This window comes from Poecile atricapillus, chromosome W, assembly GCF_030490865.1.
Source record: "Poecile atricapillus isolate bPoeAtr1 chromosome W, bPoeAtr1.hap1, whole genome shotgun sequence".
NCBI classification, from domain to species: Eukaryota; Metazoa; Chordata; class Aves; order Passeriformes; family Paridae; genus Poecile; species Poecile atricapillus.
The window spans coordinates 13,988,163-14,011,460 of record NC_081288.1 but is presented as its reverse complement, the minus strand read 5'-3'; positions in this window follow the sequence as shown (position 1 = coordinate 14,011,460).

Here is a 23,298-nt window from a genome sequence, read left to right as displayed (position 1 = left end):
TGCCCTGACGTTATGTGCCAGTTATCCTGCAGGCACACACCAGGCTGCCAGCAATGGGAATTATGGCTCAGGCATATGGACTAATCCACTCCCTCTTGTTGAGATCACTGTCTTCTCAGCACATCTTTCAGCAAACATTGCTAGGGAGGTTTAAGACACCTGTAAAAGCCCTTTAGCAGGTGAAAACTGAACCTCAGTTCAGTGTTGTCAAACTCCTGCACCTTGTCACTAGGCAGATGTTCTTTAAAAAATGTAGAGTTACACTTAATTGACATGAATGACCTGAGTGTCTTAGTGCACCAGCTGATTCATGCTGGCATATTTATTATTCTGTAGCTGTTGTAGAAAAATAGGGTCCAGATCTGCTGTCGCCCCACCCAACTCTGTCATTACTCAGGCCTCTGCCAAGGAAGTGAAAGAGGCTACCAAACCAGAAGAGCAGCCCTCCTGCTCCTCAGGGATGCACTGGTGCAAGCACACACAGGGTGTGCTCAGGCTGATCCCTCCTGCTGATGACCAACATTTCAGCACTGACAACAGACCATGGTAGAGACATGGCAGGGCTGAGGCAGTGACTTCCCTGAGTACCTGATGGATGCTGCAGTTTTTCTTGTCCTTTCAGTGCAAGTTGGTAGAAGATGTGGAAGGAGACATTGAGAAGTTCACAGGGACCCCAACCTATAGTGGGGGTGGAGGGTGGCAGCAGGGGCTGCCAGGACCACCCTGGGGCACTGTGTTTGATGGACTGGAACTTGCAAAACACAGATGCCTCAGCTCAGTGCTCCACAATGTCGCTTACTTGCAGAAAGCACCATTGTCCTTCCTTGATGAGTGCTCTCATGTCTGTTTGGACAGGGTAATTTTACTTTTCTCACTCTGAAAGAAATACCTTTGAACAAAGTTGCCTTAACCTCCACAGAGGGCTATTACAAGTTACTCAGGCATGCCTGGAGTGTGCAGTGGGGCTGCTCAGACTTCAAAAATTAGATTATAAATCTGGAGGAATGTGTTCTTGAGGCGTGAGTCACCTTAACTGTGACATATTCATTTGGACTGTTTCTGCTTAAAATAGAAACTCTGAGAATCATACAACAGCAGGAGGTGACAAGGGACGGACAAAAGCCTCCAAGCACTTCATCCCAAGGGAAACACAGCAGAGGATGTGCCCAGCCCCAGCAGCAAGGAGCTGTATCTATGTATCTTGCAGGTGCAGCTGGGTGGGCCCCTACCCCAGGCGCATGGCACAGCATAGAAGGAAGTGCTCAAGGGTCACAGAAACCTGTGCTTGATGTGACTCTCTTTTGGACTGCCCCTCATATCTGCCAGGTGAAACCTTTCGACTGTGGCGCTTGCAGCCGGAGTGGGGCTCTGGTGTGGGAGCAGGGAGCTTCTCAAGTGTTCCCACTACTGTGCCCAGAGCTTCTGCCTCCAGCCCTGACACTTGGCCGGAGCACGGCTGGCATGGGCTGACCTGTCCCTGTGCCCTGCAGCAGGGCTCAGTGCCACAGCCTGGCCCTGGTGTGCAGTGAGGCGGTGAGGGTACATTGGTGTGCAGGCTGTCCCCCAGATGGGATCCCAGAGCCTGACACAGCCAACAGCAGGGAGCACCACCTTGGAGTGCCTCAGGAGGAGCAGCCTCTCCTGGGGGTTAGACAAGCCTGACCTGATGGTGCCTCCAGGAAGAGTTTGCAGCAGTGAAGGTCCCACAGGCAGCCATTGCCCTTGCAAACGGTAGAACAAAACAACCTGGAACCCTGTCATTGTCTTTGTCTACAGTTGAATCAGGTCCTGAGGTGAGGGGAAGGGCAAAGCACCAGTTTGACAGCTCTTTTTAGTCAATGAGTAAGCAAGGTCTGACAACAGCCAGCTGACCATCCTGTCATTGCTAGCAGTGTCTCCTGATTTACAAGTCCCAGTTTGACTTCAGCAAAGGATTGGGCACTTGTGTAATGCAGCTCTGCTGTTATACAACTAACTTCAGCCACAGGTTTTCTGGTTTCACTTGTGATTCATATCATGCAGGAGCTGAAATGTTCTCAGTGGCTCCTCCCAAACAAAAGTCACACTGCATTATTTAGGTAAAGGTTCAAGGTACTCAGACCCTTGAGCAGCAACAGGCCCATCAAACGAATTGACAGCAGTTAATATTTACAGGACCAAAGCTAACAGAAAACTAGTAAAGTCTGTGAGATGATCTGAGCAACAACTCCAAAACCAGAAGTAAAACCTTCCAGAGTAAAAGGACGGCAAAATACTTGACAGTGTCTGACAATGAGATTTGCTTCTTTCCCTAGTACATCCTCTTGCACAACACTGCATGTGCAGCTTAGGCTGAAAGCTTCTGACCCTAAAATCAAGCTTTATTTCACATGCCTCAATGAAAGGACTTGTAATAGGCTAATCCCAAAGGTATCTGGTTCATGGAACACTTTCCTGGAATTTGTGCAACAATGAAATATTGCAGGCTGGTGCTTCCTAAGCTGCCTTATGGTCTTTAGGGCATGGGTCCACGGGCAAATGTTTTTTAGGATACAATTCCCATTTGCAGACTGATAACTTTGTGCAGTGGCATGCAATTGCATTTTTGTGGCATGCAGTTTAGGACTCTGAGAACTATACCAGGCAAGAAAAAGTTGCAGAAACAGGGACACAGAGAGGAGAACAGACATGGCCTCCCCTCAAACTGTTAGGCTGTAATATGTGTTTTTGACCTGCAGCCCAGGGAAGGTATCTCCTGAAGTTGTTCCCATGCTGCATCCTGGTGTCAAAGCCCACGAGATATCACTGGACATTTTTTACCTTCTGCTTAGCAGCCCCAGCATAAATCCAGCTGGAGAGTGGGACAATGGTCCCATTTTTTGGGACAAGGACTCCATTTGATTTAGCTCACTTCTGGAAACCATCCTCACATACAGAGCATTCCCCATGCCCGGCATCTAACCTGATACTTGCTCCAAAGTTACAGCTCAGACCAAGAGTCTACAAAATCAGGGGTGGGGGGGGCGGGGGGGTGGTATGGGGGAGTGGTCTTCATTACATCACATTTTTCATCCCAGATGCTATTCTAACTGCAGGCTTGTTTATGGAGCCAGAGTTAAACTGGGACTAGATGCCGATTGGGGTTGAGTCTCCTCGCACTCTGTCAGGGGAAAAGCGCCCAGGACAAGAGGCAGGGAGAGAGTAACTGAGGAGGACACACCACAAGAGAGGTGCAGAGGTGTCTCCAGTCATGCCCAGAATGATGCTGATCTAAAGGGGACCTCAGAATTCTACCTGTGGCCACAGAGCTCAGGTGTAATCCCTGGACAGAGGAAGGTTTAGTGCAGGGTGGTTGTTGTGGTGCTGGGGCTGCCTGGTGCAGGCCTCACCTGATACTCTTGGGGTCCTGTGATCCCAGAAGAACTGGGAAACAAGAAATTCTGCTCAGAAGCCTCCCATAACTACACCATAACTGCACAAGTTAATCCTCCACTCACCTCCTCCCTGCATCTGCAGGGGCTGAGCTCTTTCTCTCATCATATGACAAATCGTTCTGCAGAATTAATTTGATTGATATTTAAAACAGAAGCTTTCAACTTCCAGCCCATTAAATCCCACTGGTACAAGGTAAGTAGCCAAAAATTTGAAGCCTATTATCAGAAGGCTTAAATTTGTCACAGGGGGATCCCATATCTGTAGGGGGAAATATCTGGGCCCATAAATATAAAATAGTCCACAGCCTCCCAGATGTGTGTTTGCCTGTGAAACATCCAATAATTTGGTGGAACAGCCTTCCTATGGAGTTAGAGTTTAACCACGAGATAAAAATAGCCATGGCTAACATTTGGAAAAGTCATCTATATTTTTCAAATTTGTAAAAAGCCATTATGCAAACCCAGCTGTGTCATGGCTGTATCATTTAATATCACAGGGATTTAAAATTTGGCCAACCCAACTGGCTAGGCCAGCTCTTTTATAATTTTGAAGAAAAACTTGCAAAATCATGTCTATTCTGTGTGGGGCTCTATTTGGTTTCTTGCAGGTTTCTAGCTCTTTCTCCTTTGTTTAACTGCTTGCATAATACATTACAATTATAATTCAGGGAGAAAAGCCTTTTGTGGCTGCCAGTGCGGTAGAAAATGTTTTACCAGTAAAGTCAGGCAGGTATTTTTATTGGTGACTGAGGAAGAGGAGGAGATTAAGGCATGTGGAGCTGTTTCTGTGCTCCAACATTGATTAACAAAACGAGGTAGGGACTGTATTTTCTCCCTGAAGGATTGGTGGTCAACACTGCAACACAATTTCATTCTGCACAAGGAAAGCTCAGCTTAAACCCTCTGAAGGCTGAGGGTGAGTTAAGCAGATGCTACTGTTTCACCTGGTCCATTAGGGCCATTCAGCATACAAAAACAAGTTTTTTGGCTGTGAGCTCATCTTGCCACATCTATAGTTATTGGGGATAACACAGAACTAGACAACATTAATGACGCAGAATTACTCTTGGCTCTTCACAGTATGATGGCAAGTATTCATGTTGAAGTAGGCAGATATTTGCCGTGGTTTGCAGATGTGGAAACTGAAGCACAGGGGTGAGCTGCTCAAGATTACAGGGAATAACTGGCAGGACTGCAACTAGGACCCAGTCCTGCATTTATTTTTCCTTTTTCTAGAATGCCCTTGTGTGACATGTTCCCTGACTTTGTATGATGCCTCCATAGCTTGCCTCTGCATTGCTGAACTTCTGACGTGATGGGTCGCAGTGGGTCAGTAACTGGGAGCTGAAATGGTTGATCTCCACCTTGGGCATGGGGCACCACACTCCTGATCCCTTGCTCTCTGCAACACTTTAAACACCTTGCCCACACTGAGCTTCCTACAAAAGCACCTTCATCCCTGGAAGTTATTTAGGAAAATGTTCTGTAGCTTTTCTTCAGAAGTTCTATAAAGGCAACTGGGCAGGAGGTTGGATCAGCTGATTTCCTGACATCTGCTCCAGTCCTACCTGATTTTATCTGAATGGCTAAAAAAACTCTGGCACTCTATTTTCTGTCTGGGACTGTGCTGAGGAGACTCATCAATTTGTCACCTGTCATCTCATGAATTGTGGTGGCTCCAGTCCTTCTCTTCCAGAGCCATCACTGCTGGAACCCCCTGTAGACAACCAGTGACTTGGGATGCCAGGGCTGCTGCCTAACCAAGGGCTGACGGTTTGTCTCTTGTAGCTGATGGGCATCTGCCAGCAGCAGGAGCCTCTCAAATTAACTCACAGCTGTCCAGAGTACACTTGGTTTTCATGGCACTGTCTCTCCCAGCAGCTTAGACAAGGCAGAAACACCAAGGACTGAGGACAGGCAGCTGTCCAGTGCTTGAATCCTGTCCATGTCTCACTGGTGGGAGTAAGAAAACACTTTTTGAGTTCTGCAGCTTAAGTGCTTGTCTGGACAATGGAGGACTCTGCACAGAGGACAGCTATGAAGAATTGAACCTAGATTTCATAGGTTCCTTATAGATTTCATAGGTTCCTAGCACCTTTTGCACTAGACCATCCACTTTCTCCCTGCCCCCTTAAGGTAGAATGATACTGTTCCCATGAGACAAATAAGTTGTCCTTGGGAAGTACTGATATTCTTGACTGAGTGGTTTCTCTGGTGTCATAATTTAATTGAAATCTAAATATTAATCCAATTATTCTCAGCATCTTAAGAATGTGATTTTACTACTACTGTGAGTTTTGAGTTGTCACTGCTTTGAAATCTTTCAAGTTAGGGTTCTTAGACATTACACATATTTATGCCTGTCACATTGCATTCTCCTGCTTGCTTTTGAAAAGAAGGAATCATTAATGTGGGGTTTTTTTTTTCTCATGGGAAAATAAATTTTCTCTTTCTACAATTACATTGAAATAGAGAACAAAAATTGAGCCTCCATGCTTTTTTTTCAGTAAATTGAACTATTGTGCACTGTTTTTCTCTTATACTTTGCACTGACTTATATTTAATGCATGCCGTTGTCATTTCTTTTTGCAGGAAATTTAGATGGTCCTTTGAATGTAGCACATCATCTTTCCATTGCCCTTGGTTTGCTTTCTCTTAATTCTTCTGCTCTTTGGAAGTGTCCTTTCCTGCACTCAAAAATATTTCTCATTACTTCATGGATCCCAGCACAAAAATGTATTCCTTTCCAATATGGAAAACAAAAGCAAGAAAACTTGAGGATTGAAATCAAGGCAATTTAATTAATGAAGGAACAAGATAAAAACCACCACAGGTAATGCAAGGTAAATCATTCACCACATCCCACAAGCAGGCCAATGTCAAGCCACTCACTGAGCAGCAGCACATTTAAAAACCTGAAACGCCCCCTTCTTCCTCCCCCCAGTTTAATTGTTGGCATGATGTTACACAGCATGGAATATCCCTTTGACCAGTTCAGACCAGTAGTCCCAGCAGTGTTCCCTCCCAGTTCCTTGCCCACTGCCAACCTAGTCACTGGGGGAAGGCAGAGTGAAGGAATGAGAAAGCCTTGATGCTGTGCAAGGATGCTCAGCAGTAGCTGCAACCTGGGTGTGCTATCAAGACTGGCATATCCACAGACCAAAATGCAGCACCTTACAGGCTGCTGTGGGGAAACCTCACTCCATCCTGGCCAGACCCAATCCAAATGCCTACCCAGGAGGGAGAAGGGGACTGAGACTTTCTCCCCATGCTTATTTCTTTATCTCAAGACTTGGTAGGCTACCATGGAAGGACAGCCTGGGTGATACGGAGAAGAAATTGGGAATCCCTGCCTGGGGGAGCACAATGACCACCAGACCAATGCCAGCTGCTTGTGTCCTTGTTTCTCTGACATTCCTGGGATATCTGATACCATTTGTATGTTATCAGACAGCTTCAGAACCAGGGTACATCCATAAGCTGCCAGCACATGGCTCCTGGAAGATATGTTTTCAAATCCTCTTTTGGGACATGAGGGAATTCAATTTACTATGTTTGCCTTAGGTAAAAGAGGTTGATGTTCAGCGTTTCTGCATTTAATGAGACATGATGCTTTTGGTATGTGCTAGAGGCGTTGTGTGAGTACTGGATAGAGCCAGCCCAGGCTAGAGCCATGTCTGGATCTTTTCTGTGACATGGGCACTGAGAAGCTCCTTCTGGCAGCCTGGGTCTTGTCTGGGGGTGCATCTTGAGGCCCCCCAAAATTTAAACCCCAATATTTGTGTTCCTCAGCCTCGTATTGAGCAGAGGCACTCTTCCAGCTAACTCGGTCTGTGATGCCATGTCTCTACTCTCCCATCCATGCTCACAAGCACTTCCTCAGAAAATGTCTGGGAAAATAGTGATCCGTTTCTTTCTGTTCTTTCTTAAAGTATCCACTGTTATCTCTAGGCTTTAAGCAGCCAGTGCCCTGAAAACATAAGAGGTTCATTTGTGTGTTCTATTAAAGACAATAAGCAAGACATAAGGAAAATTTCAATGTGAAATGTACATTCTTTTGTGGATCTCTTGATTCTTCAGAATGAATCTACATGCCTTATATCCACAAGGATAACAAAGGCAATTCAGAAGCATGTTAACTGTTGCCAATAGCAATATGATCTGCCTGTTGTGGAATCAAGATTCAAATAAAAATCCTAGAGTCAGGCAATAGCTCTCTTTATAACACTATCTATAAGAGCTATAATGAGGCAGAGGGGTGAGGAGGGGGCCTGAAGCTGTAGGTATTTCATAGACTGTTGAACTGCAAGATGGAGCCAGATCCGCCCACATAAATATTTATATTAGAGAGACAAAGCTGCAGCAAATTCTTGGCTGATGGGAAGTGTCTTCAGCTGATGTGAATTTTCATGGCTTGTGCTTTCCAGCAGGGCTGTGACAATTCACATCAGCAGAGGAGCTGCTACTCTATAATTAGCCAAATCCTTGCAACAAGGACTACAGTCACCTTCCCATAAACCCTGCTCTCCACATACGTCTGCTATTTAACCAGTCACAAAAATGCTGCTATCAGAGATCTCGACAGCACACCAAACAGAATATCTGGAGCTTGGGCTCCCTGTGAGACAGCAGCAGCATTAATTCATGATCTTTAGTTATATTAGATGATCAAAGATCAGCAGATCAAAGGAGACAGTTTCTTCCACAAAATGCTGGATGCAGGACTTGGGCTGGGCTATGATGGGGGAGGCAGTGCAGGAGGGAGGCAGCTGAGCTCCCCCGTGGGAAGAGGGGAGAGTACAACAGGCTGCTTCTGCTTGTGGCCCAGGTCACTCTCATACCTGGCAGGGTTGATGAAATTGTGTTTTACCCCAAGCATTATATCCATCAAAGCCACATGTTAGTACAGACAAAACAGCAGAAGGGTTATTGGGGTGAAGAGGTCTTGGCCAAATGCCCTCCATCACATTTTTCTGGGGGCAGCAGAGTAAAGGACAAGCTTTCCCAGCTTGGCTGCAATCTGTGGTAGCTTGGGTTGATCTGTGTGGCACTGAGCAGGCAGTGGTACAAAGGTCCCTGGTGGGCTGGCAGCCCTGTCTCATCCACTGCACCCTGTTGGAAAAATTGGCCAGAAGGGGCTTTCCTGGGGCTGCACAGCTCCATCAAATGAGCAGGCAACATCAGAGCTTATTTGGAGGAAGATGCCTATGGTATTAGAGAAAGGCATGGACAAGGCAAGTCCATGAAATTGGAAACCAAAAGGATCACAACATTTAATGATGTAAAGTGAACATGAATCCCATTTCCAATGCACACGCAACCCTCACTGTTCTCACTATAGGCCAAGGAGTGGCCTCCATTAGGAATGACCCTGTAGCTCACCTCCAACATCACAAAGCTTTCACAAGAGCTTCCCTGCTCCAGGGATGCCCATGCCAAGACCATGCTAGGACACTGTGGACTTCCCTTAGCTTGACTTCTGGCATGAGCCTGCTGAGACTCTAGTCTGCCATCACCAGTGCCCTGATTAGACCATTCAGGCAAGGACCATGGCACCCCGTTCTAGCATTTCCAGTCATCATCTGTGCTGTGCTGTGCAGGTGAAGGGTTTAGCTGGTCATCCTTGCCAGGCCCCAGGGAAGGCAGTTTTTTCAGGAAATGAGTGTTGTTTCAAAGAGACATTACCCATCAGAAAAATCACAAGCGAGTGACTTCTGCTGAGACTTTTGCAGCACTACTGCCTGCTTGGGCTCCCACACCAGCCTGCTCATTGGAACAACCCAGGCTGATGAATTTTTTTGGCAGCTTATACAGAATTTGATTGCTTTTGCTTTGGACTGTGACTCTGTGTTCCTATTCCAAGCCTAGAGGTTTTGCAGAGTCAGAGCAGATCCAGGGACACTCAGTCCTAAGGGATGCCTTCAAACAGCATCCACCCCGTCCACCTGGAAGCTGCCCTGGACACTCTTCCAGTTAAATGCATGAAGTCTCCAAAGAAGAGAACTTCAAGGTGCCTTTACGCACTAGTACAGATCACAAAATAATTATTTGAGCACCAAGAACTTCTTAAAAACAGAGTAAAGGCAGTGGGGAAAGAAACATTCTCCTTGGCATCATAGCAATATGAAGTGGGGTGTTTTCTATTTTCCTCCTCTCTGACTCCATCTTCTCACAACACTTCTGCAGCTGGTTCTTTGGCAAATAGGTGTAGCCTTACTGTGCTGGTTTTGCTGGGGTAGAGTTAATTTATTTCAGAGTAGCTGGTATGAGATTATATTTTGGATTTGTGCTGAAAACAGTGTTGATGATTCAAGGATGTTTTTGTTACTGCTGAGCAGTGCTTACACAGAGTCAAGGCCTGTTCTGCCCCTCCATCAAGGAGGGTGGGGGTGCACAAGAGGTTGTGATGGGATGTAGCTGGGACAGCTGACCACAACAGATCCAAGGGATATTCCAGACTACATGGCATCACGCTCAGCACATAGAGCTGGGGGAAGAAGCATGAAAGGAGCGTGTTAAGAGTGCTGGTGTTTGTCTTCCCCAGTTACTATAATGCATGATGGGGATGGATTACCTGCCTGCCCATGGGAAGTGGTGAATTAATTCCTTGCTTTGTTTTGAGTGCACAGGGCCTTTGCATTACCCATTAACTGTCTATATCTTAACCCATGAGTTTCCTCAGTTTTACTCTTCCAATTCTCTCCCCTGTCCCATCTGAGGGAGTGAGTGAGTGGCTGTGTGGGGATCAGTTGCCTGTTGGGGTTAAACAATGACAATTACCTTTAAGCAAACACTGCTCAATTTATCAATGAATAGCTGAAAAGGTAAATTACTTTCCGACTGCAGCTTTATGCCATCTCCCTTCCTGTATGATTTAATTGTAAGTGCTCCAGAAAACTGCAAACAGAATTTCTATGATATTCTGGGAAACTATGTGTATGTGTTTGTGAAGTATGTGGGTGTGTCTGTTTATATGTATGAATATATATATTTTGCTTATTGTCTTTTAGGTATGTATGTCTACAGAGAGAGAGAAAGACAGCAAAAGGGATGGGGATTGCCTTTCATCAGCAGGATCCCACAGTGAGCTGTGTCCTTGCCTCCCTCCCGCTGTCTCCATGTCCTTGTGCGGTGCCACCACAGACTGCTCCTGCTTGCTCATGGGATGCAGATGTAGCCTCAGCTCATGGCGCCATTCCTCCATGCCCCCCCGGATATGTCCACAGCCTGGGTAGCAGATGGAGCCTACCCATGGATCTCCTCTGCCAGGGAGACCCAGAGTGGGCAGATGTGGGGTAGACATGGGGCTTTACTCAGCCCTGCACTCACTGCCCTGGGAGTAGGAAGCAGCATTAGCCCACAGGCTGTGCCTCTCTTCACCATGGAACCACTCTTACACTCAATGGAGACATCAACATATCCTACCATTGCTTCATTTCCACACCCATTCTGGGTATGAACAAGCAATGCCAGACAAAATCAGCATCTCAGTTGTTCTGGGGTTCTTGACATTTGACTGCAGTCATTGATACGTGCAAAGCAGTGTGCCCACAGTGAGGACATCACCATGACCTTCCCCTGCAGCCCAGTCTGGTCAGTAAGAGCGTTGAATGTGCACGACAATTGCCAGGGGGCTGGTCTCACAATCTGGGGAGGCCATCAGAGTGTGGCTGGAATGTCAGGGCCTCTTTGCTGGGCCATGTGGAAGGCTAGGAGCCTGTTTTGTGCCTACAGCTTTAGTGAAGGCTGCTGTGCTATGGGATGTAGGAGAAAACAAGGAATGGCTGTGGTGGTTGTGGCTGGCCACACCATCAGGCTGACCAGTAGTCTGGCCAGAATAAACCAGTAGGCTGCCAGTGAGAAAACCCTAGGGTCACTGGATGTAACCAGGGATTTTAGAAATCCCAGGCCATGGGATCCTTGGTTTGGGGGTCTGCAAGGCAGGGAGGATACACCATCACATTTCATGGTGATGAGGGCTGGAATAGAATTCAGGGTTGTGGGCAGTGTGGGTTGGAAAGAATGACCCCATGATGCCTTCCTGCTGTCCACTGCCGAGGGAATTTTTGGTTCTGCCCTGTTGCATCAGACAAACTCTGCCAGACCTTAAAAATTCACACTTTTTTTCTTGATTGGAATATTGGCACATGTGGTGTAAGTTGTGCCACTTCTCAAATCTCAGCAGTGCCTTGTCTGAGCTTTGGATGAGAGCTCAGTTCATTGGATGTTTGGTGCATCAGATCCCCTAATTACCAACCAGCCAATCTCCAACTATATTGGAAGAACTGGGGGAGTGATCTGCTAATAAATAATTACAGGAAGGTAATAGGATTAGTGTTGTGCAACCCAGGTTTATGAAATATATTACATTTTCATTTTACAAGTAATTTTAGATTAGTTTGAGAAGGTTGGTTGATAAACATGATGTTAGAGAAATACACTTAGATTTGTGTAAGGAAGCTTGCTTAATCTTAACTTGTATTCTGACTGAGATAAAAGAGAATACAAAACTGACACTTGATCTTTGTCTTTTCAGGAGAGATCCAGAAGAAAACAGTTGTTCTTGACAGTGTTGGGAGAACTGGTTAAAAATACTGTCACAAGCAAATAATAGGTATTCCAGTTTGGTAAAATACAATACAATGTATCTAGGAATGAAAAACCATAAGTCATGTTTGCCTAATAAGGTGCTCTGTCTGGCAGAGCAATAACTCTGGAAGCAATTAGGACTTGCTGATAGATAATCAGTTGCAATGAAATTGTAATATGATGTTGAGGTCAATGCTGTTCTTGAATGCAGTCCCCTGCTTATCACTGAGCAGGACCTCTGTAAGGTTTGTGGCCTCTGCATTTGGCATGGGTGCAGCTGGAATGTGCTGTCCACTCCAGGACTTCACATTCCAAGAGGGATATAAAAAAATAATCAGAGAAATTTCTGCATAGAGCAATACTCTCTGAAGGCCTCAAGAACCTCTTACAGGACATCCAAAGTCTACCTATCTTCTTCTCTAAATGGTCTACAAGACCCTGTGTAAGGGTTTTGATGTTATGGGTAAAGACACAACAACTTTCTGCGTTTAGAGTTGATAGATAGGTTTAATAAAGAAAGAAATTTCTTAAATAAAGAAATTATATTTTCACGAATGAAGCTGATGTTTGTCATACATTTGCCATCCCTGGAGAAGTTTTCAGTCAATGTTTCTCTGAAGGATATCCTCAAATTCAACTGTAGATACTGGAACGGAACCAAGGATTAATTTGAGGGAATTAGATAAAAACTCAAGCAAATTATCTTCATCGTTTTCCTGGCCTGATGGTTAGAGGTAATCACACAGCTCAGACCTATGCAAATCTGAAATTCACAGTTTGAATTCTGTATGTTTTCATACTGTACAATGTCCAACATATTGGTGAATGTTACGCAGGAGCGCAGTTTGTGCTAGCCAATGGACTCCTCCTCCCCTCTGTGGTACCTGCTGTGTCACACCTGCTGGCTCTGTGGCTCTCAATGTGTACCTAAGCAACAGAACAGGCTTTCATGGTGTATTTAAAACATATCAGATATAAACTCTAGAATCCTCTTCCTTATTTGTCTTTGTGAACACTAGTGTAACCTCCAGGCCTATGTAATGGAATTATAGAGGGAATCATGACTGGTAAATTTGCAGGAAGCCTCCTGTGCCGTGGAGCTGGGATGAAGGGTTGCCTGGTCCCTCACTGATGAGGGCCATAAACTGGCATCAGGGTCATCTCCTTGAAGGAACTCTGCCAACTGCAATTTCTTGATGGAAAACTCTTGAGAGACCAGATCTAGCAGGCAGTGACAGCTCCCAGGGCTGGCTGACAAATCTGGCTGTGTGTGCTGAGCTCCTGCTCCAGCACATGGCACCAGCCACCAGTGCAGTCCCCACTGCCAGTAGCCAAGGAACACCCACTCTTTTGCTTCATCCCTTGTCAGTGTGGGTTGCATCATGCTCCCATCTCATTTCGTTAAAAACAATGTGATACTCTAATCTTTGAAGCTTATCATGTGTCAGGAGTTGCTTTTAGACAAAGCTGTGTCATTATCACCTGCTTCACCTTTGGGTTGCCAAATCAGTGTCTGTTGGTACTTGCAGCTTTGTACATAATAATTTACCTGGCAGACTGTAAACAAGCATTTCTTGAGAAGATTGTGTGCAGTTCTGCACAGCACACACAGGGTCTGGCTGCATTACTGTGTCCTTCCCATGAGACCATGGAAGCTCCAGTATGACTGGAATTATAAATAATGCTGTGATTGTGTGTGGGTCTGTGTGTGAGTGGTGTACAGACACTCATGTTTATAGGGAGAGCTGTAGATAAAGGGCATATACATTGCAGACTACATATAGTATATACTACATATAAATAATGCAATTTTGAAGAAATATAGTGTATTTATAGAAACATACACATGCATACACAGACATTATATATATGTGTGTGTGAATATGAGGAGAAAGTCTATGGGTGTGGGAGTACAGCCACTGCACACATGCCCATGACTTTTCACCTTCAGCCTGGTGTGAATGCAGAGCTGCTAAAGGGCACCCAGCTGATAGCTCAGACATGAGCGCTTCTCATTCCGCCCAGTTCAAAGCTGTCAGCAGTCCTGTGAGCTGCTTGGTCCTGTCCTTTCTATGCACAGCAGCTTAGCCTGGATGGATCCATTTCTGGTGTGATAAGATCCCAGGGTTTCCTGAGTCTAAAAACTAACCTTGGGACTAGATTTGCACAAGCAGTCCAGACTTAGGACCTTTTTCCTCTGCAAGGACTATCTCTGCTAGCATTTCAAGCCCACTTTTTTGTTTTAATTATTCCTTTGAGAAGACTAAGGCTTTGAAGAATTTTAGACTGAAGAGCAAAAGACTAAAAATCTGCCAGACTGTGTGACTGTGTTTAACTCTATTTTGGCTTGGAATGCTAATTTAAAAGCAAGCAGCCAAGAGCACAAGGAATTTCTGATTATTCTGTGCTGTTACAGGCAAGAAGGTTCAGGAATGAGAACAAACCAGATGTCACCAGCATTGCTTGAAACTCTTCTTTCAAAGGGCACAGACATTAAGAGTCTAGTTCAGTGAGAAATGCTATCTGCTTCTACAGGCTTCTTGCTTCTATATTGTTTCATTAGGGCTCTATGTTCAAATACAGCAGTATTTCCTTTCCCAGCTCAGATTATTAAATCTTTGTAAATATATTAGTTCATCCCATTCCTTGTTTTGGTTTTCTTTAGCAGGGTGAAATAGTCACGTCTGCAATGCAATTCTGTGAAATTCAGGAGTTACTCTTCAAAGACTTTTATACTGTGTTTGAAAAAATCCCAGCATCTATTACATGTAAACTGCCTCAAAACCCTGTCTTGATTTACTGACTACATGATGGCAATAAAGTTGGTAAAGTTTTACCTGACAAAATAAAAATTTCTATTCTTTCATCAGATCCCACCTTAGAAGCAGTTAAAAATCATGTTTTTTGGGGGGCCATCTGATGCTTTGTTTTGTATCTTATAGCCACACTACAAATTATGTCCTTCAATCACTGCTTTATTTGTTTAAAGACAGGAAAAAAAAAGGCATACACAGCTGCCTTAAAAAAGGCACCTGAGATGGTTTTGTAAGTCCTCCTTGACTTGTTTTAAGAGGTTTGTGTAGTACAAGCTATTTTTAACTGTCTCTTGCTGTGTGAGGATGAACACTGCAAGCACAGAGTCTTCTCTGCAAGACCTGTGCCTGCTGCGTAGGTGCACCTGCTGGAGATGTCCTTTTGTCAGGCAGGCATGAGGGAGGCAGAGGTATTTTTAGTATTTCTACATATGTATTTTTCTCTTCTAATCCATGAAGGACAGCAGTTTGGGACAAGGACTGTGTCATTTGATGAGTCACAACAGTTGCATGTAGGAAAGTTTGTTGTTTCTAGCCAGCACATGGCTTGCATCAGTTCTCAGCAGCTCAGACCTCAGCTCTTAGTGAACCCTTTACCCCAGTATTACACCAGAAATGATGCTCACACACACATTCTCCCACTGTCATTTCACAAGACTCTGCTTAGTTCTAGTGCCAGGGACTCAACCTTCCTGTTAAAGGTATCACCGAAGTGATATTTCTGTGATATTCTACTTCCCTTATGTTTCCCCCAGCTTGGGGCAGGAGTCATCCCCACAGATGCAGCAGGTGTTCACTACAAGCCCCTGTTTTAGCATTTCCCAGGATGCAGACCAGGTTTGCTCATTCACACTTTGTTGCTGTTCTCAAGGCTCTCTTCCCAGGCCAGCTCAGACTGTGGAGAAGGAGCATGTCACTTACATCTACCCCATCATCCTTCCCTCTGCAGCCAGGTTGATGCTGGGCTGATGGGGCACACAAGGTCCAGAGGAGGGTCTCCTCCAGATATTTTGACTCAGCCCACGAAATTGCTCCAGGGGATGCTAAATCTCCCCCTCCCCCCCCTTTTTTTTTTGTTTGTTTTGGTTTTGTTTTCATTTTGTTTCTCTACTTCTCAGACTATGTTATTGTGGGTAGAAAATGGTCTTTTATCTCCCCTTCTGCTCAGCCCAGTTGGATTTCTTTCTATTTGCTTTTTTGGAGGCCAGGTTGAAATCCAGGGTTTACTAATTCCCCTCCCCTCCCCTCCCCTCCCCTCCCCTCCCCTCCCCTCCCCTCCCCTCCCCTCCCCTCCCCTCCCCTCCCCTCCCCTCCCCTCCCCTCCCCTCCCCTCCCCTCCCCTCCCCTCCCCTCCCCTCCCCTCCCCTCCCCTCCCCTCCCCTCCCCTCTCTGTCTTTGAAAATACTTCATCTGATTTAAGCCATTCTCGAAGACAATGGTTTTGTCTGCAAAGATTCTGACTGAGACTTCTGCATAGTAGAATGTGATTTTAAAAATTACTGCCTTTCCTTGGCACCAGGTGATGTTTCATGGGACTGAGCTTTCCAATACAGAGCTTGGAAGGATGAAATATAGCACTAACCTTTAAGGCTTCTCCAGAAACTCAAAACATGGCACTGATCAAATGTCAAGAGCAGTGCTTTTAGATATTTTATCTCAGTTATATTAATTGAAAACCCAAGCACTTTGCTACATGTGCTACAATCGGTGATGTATAACTGGATTAAATCATTATATAATGATCATTACTTATGCATTATTCTCCAGTTTTTCCATATGCATACTTTTGAATGACATTTATTTGAAAATATAATGAGGAATATGTGCATGCCTGTAGTATATGGTTTTGGACTCATCCATTTCAGTGTGCATGAACAGAAAGATAGCAAAATTTGATTTAAAAGAAATTTTTAAACATTTCTCTTCTGAGAATTAAAAATCAGTTGCCACATTCAGGATCTTCTTCAAGAAGTCCTCAAGACCAGGGCCAGAAACCAGGCTCCTTTGGTATTGACCTATACTGAGTTTTTTAAGGTCAGGGAAGAGATTGTATGACACACTTCTACTCCAGGAAAAATGACCTTGATCAGAAGGTGTCTGATTTCCTGGATGTTTGTATCAAGTATGAATACATAATCAAGTTACCAGCCCCTGTATGGTCCTAGAGTAGCAGGTCATGTGTGTATATGGTGATCTTAAGCCTCTGCAATTCTTTTGGCTTTAAGAGGCTACTTAGGTGTATGAAATAAAACAATACCTTGTTTGTAGTCTTCATGGGAGTTTTGCAGGGCCTTTGTTCCAAAACTGGTTTAATATGAGTCCTCAAGCCCTCATGGAAATTGGATCTTGAACTGCTTCTGCATGTACACACTTTCATACAACTTTTGCTACGGCTTTAGGTAAAAGCACTGTTGATGCTGGGGAACAGATTTCACCTGGGACAGTGGCAGGGATTGAAAAATGTGTTCATAACCATTTCAAAGTAACATCAGTTGAAAATGAAGCATTTTCTAAATGGGTTTGCTATTGAAAACTGTGCAAAACTGCATTTTGTACAACATCCAGTGGTCAACCCAGACTGCCATGCAGCCATTGTGATGTAATTTCCACCCTACACTTTTGGTCTCATAATTGGATTTTGTAGGCTCAAACAGATACATCCAGCAGCTCAAACTACAAGTAACACTGACTGTACCCTTTCTGCAGCATTGAAGCTTTGGGTGACATCCTTAGGACTGAAAGGATGGAAAGGCTTTATCAGAAGTGAGCTGGGTTTACACTAATTATAAAAGATTTCCCAAGAGAGCTTACAAAATCAACTGAATTTCAATGCTTGTGCTTTTATAGACATCCTGATAGTCCTTTAAAGCTCATCAGTTCAGTAACAGCAATTGTGTGTAAATAATTTGATGGTAAAATTGCTACAGCACAGCTTTCAAGGAAGCTATCCAGCTGACAGGTCAGCAAAGGCAAGGCAATTTGGAAAAAGTTCCCTACTGCCTTGATGTCAACAAAAAATTCATGTATTCAACCTGTAAGAGCAACAGCTCCTCTGAGATGGGTTGCTTCCCCCAGGAGGACAGAGACAAAGAAAGTAAATATCCTTATTACATAGAAGAAACACAGCAGGCAGCAGTGTGTTTGTCTCTATATACACATGTATTCACTGTGCAGGTGAATATATTGCACAGACACTAAAGTGTATAATCCATATGTAAATATAATAGACTTGGAAACACTGGAATCCAGCACTCTAGAAGAGCCTTACCACGTGTCATTCTGGCATGTGGTAATCTTTATGTATCACCTAGGTTGTTTACCCAACTGCTGCTAGAATAAGTCATCCAGCCCATTTGCTCAGTTCCTCAGACTAGGACTGAAATCCTGCTCTACTCCTTTAGAGTAAGAGCTGCCTATGACTCTGCAGTTCCTGAAGCACAACTGGATTTGACAGTAGCAATAAGCAGTGCTCCTAAAATATTCATGTAAACATTTTGCTTAAAACATTTGAGGTCAGTCAGACTTCTAAAAATAAAAGCAAAACAACATCCCAAAAGAAAATGTGGTTTTCTGTTGTTGTTTATGACTGTGGTTTTTCCCCTTTCTAACTAGGGAAGAAATACTAGGAATTATTTGTAAACCCCAAGCTTAAAACTCCCCTGTAGTCCCCAAGATTCTGCTTCCATTTGTATGAATTGATCTGATCACAATGTGTTGTTTGAAAAAACATTCTTTAGATTCATCTTCATCAGTTATGGCTGCTTCTGTGTTTTATGTTGGTCAAATTCTGCTCAGAATGCAATGTACACAACCCTTTAAAATTAATTTTACAGTAGGTTTGGGGAAAGTTTACATGAGACAATCTCCCCCGAAACTTTCTCTTCACCATCTGAACAGGACACATTTCTCATGCTGATTAAACCAACTGGTGGAGATGAGCTTGTAACACATAAATTGTGATAGCCAGTACTCCATTTCCTGATGGAAACATTTCTCATGAAAAACTGGCAATGCTTTGGCAGATTTTTGGGAAGAGGATGGAGAGGGGATGGAAATGAACAGAAGGCAAAAAGAGAGGGAATTTTTAAAATAATGCTGTCATTAAATATCTGCATCCAGTTTCACTTTATCATGTTATTTTTTATTTTCCTCAACTGGGCTTTCTGTCTGACAGATTATGGAGATTCAAAATATATCTGTTGGTCTGCAGTGACTGTACTGATACCTATCCATCAGTCTCAGTCCAGATGCTGGTGAAACATTCTGCTCTCCAGAACAGATATCAACTGGTATTTGCTCACTTTGTGTTCACCTCTCTTAAATACAGATGTAGAATGAGGGCCCTTGATCACCAAGCACAGGTTGTTGTACTCTGGTTGCTGCAAATACAGCCCTGTGTCCTCTAACAGCAGATGTGCTGAAAACACGCACAGTGTAAGCATCCATGAGATGATGGACAGGGAAACAATATGAAATTAAGGTGATTTCCCACATACACCCAGTAAAATAGCTCAGAAGAGGTCAGGAATGAGTTTCAGTTTCTGTTTTTCACTTGACAGGACAAGTGCTGACTTCCGTAATACATTAATTCTTCACATTCCCAACGACACTGAGCTTGAGAGCTCTCAAAATTTACTGGTTTTACTGCTGGCTATAGGCATAAACAGTAACCCAGAAGCAGCTGACACTCTTCAAAGTCACACTGTTTATGTGGCAGTAATTAATCTTGTACCCACATCCAAGACATTCCCCCAAAACACTGGGTTCATAGCATATGCTCCCATTCAGGAGATCTCCATCAGCAATTCCCTCAAAGTGATCCACTGACTTGGGAAGCTGCGGGAGCAGATACTGAACAGAAACATCATGTTTCCTGTGGATGGAAATCAGGAGAAAACCATTATGAAAGCTGCAGACTGTGGAGTCCATCGTTGCACTCCCACTCTTCAGTGACCTGTCTGCAATGAACACTGGATAAAGCTTTCAAAGCATGGGAAAATAAAATTACAAAAGCTGAACCCCCTTATATAAAACCAACTTTTTTTTCAGAGAATCACATGAGTTACATTTTATCCAATCTTCTCTGAAGCTTTTACAAGGAGCTCTTCTGAAGGAAGAATTATCTCATATAGCAACCCTCAAATTCCTGCTCCATGTCTTGTCAGCTGTAAAGCTATTCTAAAACACATTTCAATAATTATTTTATAAAGCAACAATACAACTCTTTTTTATCCTTCATTCCATCTTGATAGGAAGCACTTCTTTTTCTGACTCAAACTGACCTCAAGGCAGGGTTTCTATTGTTGTTGAAACTCATCCCTCCTCAGCTGCTTGAGGTTCTATTTGCTGCACTTTAACAACCCATAACAGGTTCTTTTCCTCTCAGACTCTTATTCCACATTGTTCTTCATTATTGTTTCAATAAATACTGTTCCAGGAAGTTGCTACTATCCTCCACTGATCTTGTAAAGGAACGTCATGATCAGGAAGCCAAAAGCAGAGCAGTAAAACAATCCACCTCCTCCACCTTCTATCTACCAAGGAGGAGACTTGGTTTCCAGTGGGACCATCCCTCATTCTGTACATGTCACAAAACTTCAGACAGTTTCAGGTACCCCTATACCAGTGTGCCAAACTTTCTTCCAAGAATGAGGTAGGCAATCCAAGAGCATCAATCAGATACGACCACATCAGAGGAGTTTATTACAGTGAAGTCACACATAGTCAGAAATAACTGTGGGCTTTTGTAAACGTGGTCTGCAGGCAGAGCAGTCCCCAGCAGAGGATGGTACTGGGATGGAACCCATGGGTTATGCTACAACCTCCTTCCACTCAAGTCTCTGTGACTAAGGGGCCAGGGAATTTGAAATTCGATCTCTAGCCTAAGGAAATCTGAGCTGTCTTTAAAGAGGCCTAGACCTCACCTCACAATCAGCAGCATGTAACCTGTAGTGAGTACAGTAATAAAAGTGCATGCAGAGAAATAAGGAAGCATTGAGAGAGCAGCATTATGGGGAAAACTCTCACACCTTTTCTGGGAAACCAGCAGGACTGATTTCCTCTCTGAGGTGCCTGTACACTGACACATTCAGCATGGGGAGCAGACAGGAGGAATAACATGATTTGTGAGACTTCGTATGACAGCTCACAACCACGGATGAATACTGGCTTTCCAGGAAGAACTGGCTGGAAAAGTAGGGAGGGGGTTTGCCCTTCATGTACAAGAGCAGGGACACTCAATAGAGCTGTGCCTGGGGTGTACAATGAGCCAGCTGAGAGTTTATGGGTGAGGATTAGAGGGCTGGCCAATGTAAGCAATGCTGTGATTGGTGTCTGCTACAGACCAGATCAGGAACAGTATTTATCACAGGTCTCTGGTGCCTGTGATTCCTGAAGACAAAACTCATCAGTAAAGAACAAGGCAAAGTGGACAATATTTGTCTTGATGTTACCAAGGTAACTGTCTCCCAAGATGCTGTCTCCCAAAACTCTTCTCGACAAAGCAGTGAAGTGTGGACAGATAAATGCACAGTGGTGTGTGGATCAGTGGCACAAAGTCCAAACATAAGCTATTCACTTATATAAGTTGATTACCCCAGAGGTCAATACTGTCAAATATCTTCATTAACGATGATAACAATGATGGGAGAGAATGCACTGTCAACAGACTGGGAAAAGTAATTGATGTTTCAGGACATTTTGCTGAGATTCAAAAGGACCTGCACAGGCTGGAGAAATAGGTGGACAGAAACTTCATGAGACACCAAGTCCATCACCACAGCAGGAATATCTTTAGGCAGCAGAGCAGGCAGGGAGGCAATTGTCTGGAAAGCATCTTTACAGAAAAGGACTTGGGCATCCTGGTGGACAAGCTGGCCTACAGGCCAGAAATGTGTCTTTGCAGCACAGGAGGCCACCAGCCTCCTGGACTGCATTAGGCAGAGCATCAGCCACAGATTGAGGGAGGTGATCCTTCCCCTCTGCTCTGCAGAGGTGTCTTGTGTCTCACTCTGTGCTTGCCTGTACAAGACAGGCATGGACATGCTGGAGTCAGCCTAGCAAAGGAGGATGATTAAGGAACTGGAGGATCTGACACATGAGGAGAATCTGAAAATGCAGCAGAGGAAGAGAAGGCTCAGGGAGATCTTATAAATGTGTATAAATAAATACCAGGCTCATCTCTGTAGTGGCCTGTCACAGGGGAAAAGTAAATGGACGCAAACTGAAATGCAGGAAATGACACTTAAACATAAAAAAAAACCCAACTTCTTTACTCTGAAGGTGCACAGACAACAGTGCAGGTTGTCCAGAGTGTGTGGGGCTTCTATTGTTGGAAATCTTTTAAAGTGCAAAGGACACAGCGCTAGGCAGCCTGCTGGAGCTGACCCCAGCAGCAGGGCTGGACTAACTTATCTCCAGAGGCACCTTCAAACCTCATCCATGCTGTGACTCTGCCTTCCTATGGTATCTCTTGTAGGTGCCTGCTGTAATCATGGGCTCCCAGCCTGTCCCCTCACCGATTAACCTGAGTCAGTGACACCACTCACAGAAACGCACCCAGAGCGTGGCTGAGACCTCATTGCACAAGTTCTGCTGCCCCCACTCCAGGACAGGAGTTCCACAGTGCCAGAGCAGTAACTCTCTGAATTGCTCCAGAACAAGCAAGCAAGGGTATCTCAGAGCACTCTCTGATTTTGGGCAGAAGCAAGGAGAATAGCTTAATACATTGATAGAATGAAAAAGAAAAGTCCTTATCCTTTTAGCCAAGCTCTCTTTCAACTGTTGAGATAAGATGACTAAATCCAGAGGAACTGTGAGTTTTCTTTTATTAGTGATAAAATCTAAGCTGTTGTTAGAAACATCGGGGGGATTTAATAGGCTTAACAGTGTCTCCTAAATTCCTCAGGAGGCTTATGAATTTGGAGTTCAGCTCTATGAGCTAGGAAGCGCTTGGCACCTTATCAGCAGTCAGCTCAGCAGCCTTTGGAGAATGAAAATCACCTTTTTGTTCAACTTCCCCTGGTAGCTTGCCAACCTTCTTGTTACTCACTAAGTCAACTGTCTCTAGAAAATATGGTCTTGGTCTAAGCCACAGGATTCAAAACACAGCTTAATAAGTAAGCAGCAAGGCAAGGGGAATTATGTCATGGCCTAACATCTCCTCAGCAGGCAGAGGCAGTTCAGCTCCTTGACTGCACAATATCCTAACTTCTCACTGGGGTGTGCTCCGTGGTGCCATTACCTTGCGGGCACAGTCTTCCCTCACCATCAAGTTGTCTGACCTCTTTCCTTCTGGAAAACACTAGGTAGACAGGGACACAAAGTGGTAGTACAGAGGAATGGATTGTGGAGAGAAAGTCAAATAACATGAGTAGGCAGATGAGCAGCTGGCAAACAATTCCAGAGTTGTGAAATTTCCTTGGCAGACTTCTCTGAATGGTTGAAGTATTCCCCCAAAGACAGCCTCATCATCACCCTGATGG